The sequence below is a fragment of the Oncorhynchus kisutch genome, linkage group LG8, assembly GCF_002021735.2.
Source record: "Oncorhynchus kisutch isolate 150728-3 linkage group LG8, Okis_V2, whole genome shotgun sequence".
In the NCBI taxonomy this organism is placed as follows: domain Eukaryota; kingdom Metazoa; phylum Chordata; class Actinopteri; order Salmoniformes; family Salmonidae; genus Oncorhynchus; species Oncorhynchus kisutch.
In genome coordinates, this window is record NC_034181.2 from 42,029,881 (window position 1) to 42,038,250 (window position 8,370).

The following is an 8,370-nucleotide window of genomic DNA, read 5'->3' on the forward strand; positions in this document are numbered from 1 at the left end:
ACACAGGGTGTGTTTTGATTGGCAGCTAACATTTATTACAGTTGGTAGTAGCTTCGTAAAGGAGATTTGATTGACCGCTCTAACTTGTGCTACCTCAATCTCCTTCACTCTTACAGGGCACTCCAAGAACTCAGGATAATGATCCTCACCACAATTGCAACACTGTCATCCTTCTACACACTGTTCTTCAATATACTCTGTCCGTCTGCACAAACTTGAAACATGGCCAAATCCTTTACAATTCATGACTCCCACACTGCAATGGTTTGCGGATGAAAGCTCTTACAACGTATCTTACATAAACAAGCTTCACATGTATAGGTATTTGCTCTTTATCAAAAAACAACAGGACTGACAGACTTTCTTATTTTTCTCCATTCACCCAGCAGGTCAGATGCCAGGCACCAACCACCCCAGGAATTTTCTTCAGGTATTCAACCTGTACCTCGGTCGTCAACCCTGAGATGACTCCTTTGACGGGTACTCTACTCCGAGGCTCACTACAATCTTCCTCTGTTCTTCTGAAATACAATTAATCAAAATAAGACAACTCCTGGTCACTCTGACAATCTTTTTCAATTCCCAAGCATACTTCACCATTTGACACCCCCCTAACGGGGTTCCAACATATGCATCCTTACTCAACAATAGCATTCCAACAAGAAGTGATTCATTATCATTCATACATGTATCCTCCACTCCAATTTTAGACAATTTCCATTTTGTTCCAATTTTCACTACTACTGTTGTCCATTCAGAACATTCATCTTCACCAACTTTGCCCAACGCGCTGCTTGATTCTACCTCAGTATCCACTTCCACCATCTTTACCCGACCAACCGTGATTACTTAAATTCAACACACCTGGGTCTGTGCACACAAAAAAAGACAACCTTGTGTGCGCCAGTTTTCCTGCAAAGGTTGGTATTTATACATTTTGAACAATACTGCAAGCAAATATTGTTCTTTTGTGGGAAATTGAGGTGTTTGATGCAGGGGAATTATAATAATAGTAGGCTAATAAAATCATTCAAACGTGGGCCTAATGATAAAACCAATATATTTGCAGTTGGTATGGAGATCACATAGAAGCATGTAGCCTAATGTGTTCCTTTTACTTACTGTATATAGGCCTTTATCATAATCTTATATTGCAGGTCTTTCCGTTTCAGACATGACTGGTTTATTCCTGCTGCACAACTACCATTTATCCATCGCTCATTCAATAGCCAAGCATGCTTGAAAGTAAATAGCCCTGTAGGCCTATGTAGTTTTATGACAGTGTGGGTAGGCTACAGCATTGCTGTGAGGTAGGAGCAAGACATCATAGCCTATTTAATGTCAGAGCCTATACCAAGGGGGTATCCTACTAAGCAAGCTAGATCTACTCAGGGTTTTCTAAAGTTAACCACCTTCAGATAGCTTCACATTCCAGCTCCGGCTTCATCCATACTGTGGATATTGCTCGTCCGCCTGCCGCTAACTCTAGCAGGCATGATCATGTCAACATCATACTTTCAAAATCTTTGCTAGCAAGGTAGACTCATAACTTAGCCTACTGTTCTGACATGGTGGTGCACATGTAGCCTATAGCTATTTTTCCATCTACTTAACATTGCAAAAATCAGAAACTTTCTGTCCAAAAATGATGCAGAAAAATTAATCCATGCTTTTGTCACTTCTAGGTTAGACTACTGCAATGCTCTACTTTCCGGCTACCCGGATAAAGCACTAAATAAACTTTAGTTAGTGCTAAATACGGCTGCTAAAATCCTGACTAGAACCAAAAAAATATATCATATTACTCCAGTGCTAGCCTCCCTACACTGGCTTCCTGTCAAAGCAAGGGCTGATTTCAAGGTTTTACTGCTAACCTACAAAGCATTACATGGGCTTGCTCCTACCTATCTCTCTGATTTGGTCCTGCCGTACATACCTACACGTACGCTACGGTCACAAGACGCAGGCCTCCTAATTGTCCCTAGAATTTCTAAGCAAACAGCTGGAGGCAGGGCTTTCTCCTATAGAGCTCCATTTTTATGGAACGGTCTGCCTACCCATGTCAGAGACGCAAACTCGGTCTCAACCTTTAAGTCTTTACTGAAGACTCATCTCTTCAGTGGGTCATATGATTGAGTGTAGTCTGGCCCAGGAGTGGGAAGGTGAATTGCTGTCTCTGCCTGGCCGGTTCCCCTCTTTCCACTGGGATTCTCTGCCTCTAACCCTATTACAGGGGCCACTGGCTTACAGGGGCTCTCTCATACCGTCCCTGGAGGGGGTGCGTCACCTGAGTGGGTTGATTCACTGATGTGGTCATCCTGTCTGGCTTGGCGCCCCCCCCTTGGGTTGTGCCGTGGCGGAGATCTTTGTGGGCTATACTCAGCCTTGTCTCAGGATGGTAAGTTGATGGTTGAAGATATCCCTCTAGTGGTGTGGGGGCTGTGCTTTGGCAAAGTGGGTGGGGTTATATCCTTCCTGTTTGGCCCTGTCTGGGGGTGTCCTCGGATGGGGCCACAGTGTCTCCTGACCCCTCCTGTCTCAGCCTCCAGTATTTATGCTGCAGTAGTTTATGTGTCGGGGGGCTATGGTCAGTTTGTTATATCTGGAGTACTTCTCCTGTCCTATTCGGTGTCCTGTGTGAATTTAAGTGTGCTCTCTCTAATTCTCTCTTTCTCTCTCTCTCGGAGGACCTGAGCCCTAGGATCATGCCTCAGGACTACCTGACATGATGACTCCTCCACCTGGCCGTGCTGCTGCTCCAGTTTCAACTGTTCTGCCTTATTATTATTCAACCATGCTGGTCATTTATGAACATTTGAACATCTTGGCCATGTTCTGTTATAATCTCCACCCGGCACAGCCAGAAGAGGACTGGCCACCCCACATAGCCTGGTTCCTCTCTAGGTTTCTTCCTAGGTTTTGGCCTTTCTAGGGAGTTTTTCCTAGCCACCGTGCTTCTACACCTGCATTGCTTGCTGTTTGGGGTTTTAGGCCCGGTTTCTGTACAGCACTTTGAGATATCAGCTGATGTACGAAGGGCTATATAAATCAATTTGATTTGATTTATAGCCTGTTTTAGAGAATATTGTAAGAGCTTTCATTGTCTGCTTTATATGCCCCTTTTATTAATCCTACGGTTCTGACTTGGTGTAAAGGGAGAATACTTTAAGAACAGCCCATGTTCTGAATTCTGTTGCTGTACATTTCAAAAGTGCTGAACAAATAGTTATATTGACCATGTCCGTCTTAACTCGCTCATTAATGTCTTAATCGAAATTACAGATTGCCTTTTCCGTTCACCAATAAGAATTTGCCTTATCTGGCAGTGAAACAGTTCATTCTGCCTCATTTACTGCCTTTTTATAAAACATACACTACCAGTCAAACTTTTTAGAACACCTACTCATTCAAGGGTCTTTAGTAAAAATAAACAAAAACCCTTGAATAACTAGGTGTTCTAAATCTTTTGACCGGTAGTGTATGTTTTTAAAAAAAGGCAGTAAATGAGGCTGAATGAACTGTTTCGCTGACAGCCATTAGTAGCGGTGGTAAGGATTCACTCCATGGTGCTGAAAAGAAAGCTCTGCTGTTGCGACAACTTTATGTAGGTCCTAACAGTTTGTGGGAACCGCTTGTCACTGTTATATAGCAACTAATGTATTGTTTAGTGCTGTGTTGTGTTGTGTAGTGGCTTTGCTGGAATGCATCTAAACACATTTTCTTTGAGTTTGCCCAACCAAGATTGACATGCTAAAACCGCCACTGGTTTCATTACAAAAACAGAGACCAACATCTGTCCGTTGAAGTCCACAAAACATTTTGCATGTAACAAACTGTAACATGACCTACAGCATGGTCATATCATACTGCGCTATGATTGGTTAGACCACCCAGGTCGTGAGAATATTTCAGTTGATCATCGCCGGAGACACATAAACATGCCAATTATAACTAGCTAATAAAGAGCTATGTTTTATAAAGCTCCTGTCGTACTGCATTTTATTATTTTGTACACAGCGTGCAAAACAAGACATGGTGTCAGAGTAAAAGGACAAAAAAGATGGATTTTGCTGGAGTTCCTTCAACTTGAATGGACGGGAAGTCTACAAACATACCCGATGCATGGCATAAGTTCAAACAGCATGTGGAGCTAATGTTCATGGGTTCTCTGAAGGACAGAGGAGAAGAGGAAAAGTGCAGCTACCTGCTCCTCTGGATCGATGAAAAAGGGAGAGACATTTACAATATGTGGACACTTACAAAGGCTGAATCAAAATAGTCTGTGACTGAGCTACAGTGCCTTGCGAAAGTATTCGGCCCCCTTGAACTTTGCGACCTTTTGCCATATTTCAGGCTTCAAGCATAAAGATATAAAACTGAAAACTGCTGTTCACAAATGCTCTCCATCCAACCTCACTGAGCTCGAGCTGTTTTGCAAGGAGGAATGGGAAAAAATGTCAGTCTCTCGATGTGCAAAACTGATAGAGACATACCCCAAGCGACTTACAGCTGTAATCGCAGCAAAAGGTGTCGCTACAAAGTATTATTAACTTAAGGGGGCTGAATAATTTTGCACGCCCAATTTTTCAGTTTTTGATTTGTTAAAAAAGTTTGAAATATCCAATAAATGTCATTCCACTTCATGATTGTGTCCCACTTGTTGTTGATTCTTCACAAAAAAATACAGTTTTATATCTTTATGTTTGAAGTCTGAAATGTGGCAAAAGGTCGCAAAGTTCAAGGGGGTCGAATACTTTCGCAAGGCACTGTATATCTGCTTGAGAAAGACTGTGATTATGCAAACAAGGATGAGATGGTTAGGAACCGTATTGTATTTGGAATACACTCACCACATGTGAGAGAGAAACTTTTGGATGTTGGGTCTGAGCTAACGTTGGACAAAGCTATCGAAATAGCCAGATCTCACGAGCTAGCACAGGCTCAGATGAAAAAATCATTTTGTACGGCAGCACGAGCACATCATGTGAACAAGCATTGCACACAGTCAGGCAAACATCTAAGCACACCTCCGGTGCCCAGACAGTGTGCTTCAGAACAGAGGGACAAAGACTCAACGCCCCATTACATGTGGATATTGTGAATACAATGTGCATGACCACCCAGGTCTTGCCAAATTTGCCCAGCTAAAAGGCAAACAGTGTACCAAATGTGGAAAATTGAATCACTTTGCAAAAGTGTGCAGAGCTTACCATGAGAAAACAGTAAATGTAATGTCAATCAAAGAGTAAAATGCTGATGAACTGTTTACTGATTTATTGACACAGGAAAGTCAGATAGAGACAGAGCAAGCCTATGCTGACATTGAGATCGGAACACAAGGCACAGAGCTAAAGTCCAAACTAGACACTGGTGCACAAGTAAACATTATTCCTCTGAATAAGTACCGCAGCTTGACATCAGAGTGCAAGCTACAGCCCACCATGCGCAGACTGACTGGTTATGGTGTTGAACAGCTCCCAGTAAAAGGCAGATGCACTTTCAAATGCAAATGCAAATACAAGAAAACTGACATGATGATGGACTTTTACATTGCCGACACTTGAGTAGCTGCAGTGCTAGGTCTTAAAGCATGTTTAGACATGGGCCTCATCAAGCTAGTTTTATCAGTGACAGCACCAGAAGAGACAGAGAATGTCTGTTTTTACAGGAATAGGAGTATTCCCAGGAGAATGTACCATTCACCTTGACCCAGACGCAACCCCTGTGGTATACCCACCGAGAACAATTCCCCTTGCTCTCATCTCCCATTTGAAGAAAGAGTTGGAGAGCATGGAGAAATCTGACATCGTCACCAAGGTTACAGAACTTGCACAGGCAAGCTCTGAGTATGTCTTGACCCAAGAGATTTGAGTCTATCAAACGCCCCCATTATCCCTTGCCGACGCCAGATCAGGCTACTGGGCTATCGAGCTCACAGTGGAGTCAACGAAGCTCACAACGTTAAACACACCGTTTGGACACTATAGGTTTTATCGCCTGCCTTTTGGGATTATCTCAGTCCAAGTCGAGTTTCAGCGAAAGAGCAACGAGATGTATGAAGGCCTCGATGGGGTTGTGACAATTGTGGACAACATCCTTGTCTGTTGTTGAACCAAAGTGGAAAACGAAATCTCTGTGCGATGCTGCAAAGGTCCCGCGAGAGAAGAGTATGTCTCAACCCCCGAGAAGAGCACAGTCGGTGCTACAGAGGTCAGCTACTTCGGACATCTTCTCACAGCGAATGGAATCAAGCCAGATCCACAGCAGATCTTAGACATAAAGGAGATGGAGCCACCAAAGAACCGCGCAGAGGTGGAAACAGTGCTTGGCATGGTCAATTACTTAGCCAAATTCACACCCAGCCACTCCAATGCTAATGCACCCCTGATCAGCTGCTAAAGCAGTCCAGTGAGTTCCTCTGGGACAAGCAACACGACATTGCTTTCTAGAAAGTGAAAGACTTGGTCACGAGAGAACCAGGACCAATCCTTTCCTACTACGACCCCAACAAATAGCTCAGACTCCAAGTGGACGCGTCGAAGTATGGACTAGGTGCAGTGCTACTGCAAGAAGGAAAGCCCATCGGCTACGCTTCCAAATCTCTCCCAGACTGTGAAACCAACTACACTCAAATTGAAAAGGAGCTGTACACCATTCTGTTTAGATGTAAGCCCTTCCATCAGTACATCTATGGATGACAAGTCATTGTGGAATCTCACCACAAGCCCATCTGTCACACCCTGATCTGTTTCAACTGTCTTTGTGATTGTCTCCACCCCCTCCAGGTGTTGCTCATCTTCCCCATTATCCCCTGTGTATTTATAACTGTGTTCTCTGTTTGTCTGTTGCCAGTTCGTCTTGTTTGTTCAAGTCAACCAGTGTTTTGTGTCTCAGCTCCTGATTTTTCCAGTTTTTCTTTTCTCACCCTGCTGGTTATGACCCTTGCCTGTCCTGACTCGGAGCCTGCCTGCCTGACCACTCTGCCTGCCCCTGACCCTGCCTGCCGACTTGTACCTTTGCCCCCCACTGGATTACCGACCTCGGCCTTACCCTGACTCTGAGCCTGCCTGCCGCCCGGTACCATTACCCCACCTCTGATTTACTGACCCCTGCCTGACTTGACCGGTCTATTGCCTGCCCCTGTTGGAATATTAAACTATTGTTTATTCGACGTGGTCTGCATCTGGCTCTTACCTTCATAGCTAATACCATTGAGTCAATTGTGAAGAAACCGCTAGCCGCAGCACCGCCAAGGATACAGAGAAGGATCCTTCAACTACAAAGATATGACTTCACAATCACTCACCAACCCAGGCAAAGACAGCACTGTCGCAGACAGACTCTCCAGGAAGTTTCCTACCTACAAGGACAGCAGCCTCAGTGAAGGCATGGACATGCAGGTGCACACTGTGTACAGCAACTCGCCAGTTAGTGACACAAAACTCAAAGAGATCCAAGCAGAAACAGAAAAGGATCCACAAAGTTATATATATACACATTTTGTGGGACACGCTGTATATTGTTAAATTTGACTGCGCGACAGACCACACATCATTTAATATCCAACTTTTTACCTAAATGATTTATACTCATTTAAATGTTAGTTTTAAACTGTTATCTACTTTCTCAAAACATAAGATTAAACTGTAAAACAAATAATGAGACATTATTTTGGTTACAACACTGAAGATGTTGGTTAAGAACAATTTTTAAGAGTCTACAGGAGGGCACACCGAGCTACGCAATGATATATCTTGTAATTCAACAAAATAATAAGGTGGCCAATCACTGGGGACCTTATGCCTATAACACGGGACTCTTTTTGCTAAACCGCTTATCAAAAAGCTGATAGTAGTTGTATTTCCACTGAAATGTCAACCATGCTAATTGCTAACCCGTTAGCAAACATTTTTACAACACCAATAATCACAAAACATTGATGTCTTGATCACAAGATAACACTGTTGAAGGTAATATATTTCTTAAACTGTTGAATATGCCGATAACACGGGGTGCTACGCTATAGATAGGGGTAAAGTGACTAGGCAACAGAATAGATAATAGACTGTAGCAGCAGTGTATGTGGTATGAGGTTTCTGTGTTATGCACTATAGCCCGTTACCATATATGTGATATATTATCTGCTGTTGGATTGTGTGGATGTATGTATGTGTTTTGCAACATAGCTGACTTGAGACATTGTTAACAGTTTCAGGGCCATGGGCCTTTCTCATGATGGAAAAATACAGAATAACATGAAGACAGGATGTCGTGGAAGGATCAGAATTTGTTGGTAACATTTGTAAGATGTTTTATATTAATCTAATGTGTGTAAGTTCATTCTCATCAGAATGGTATTTTTGTATAGTA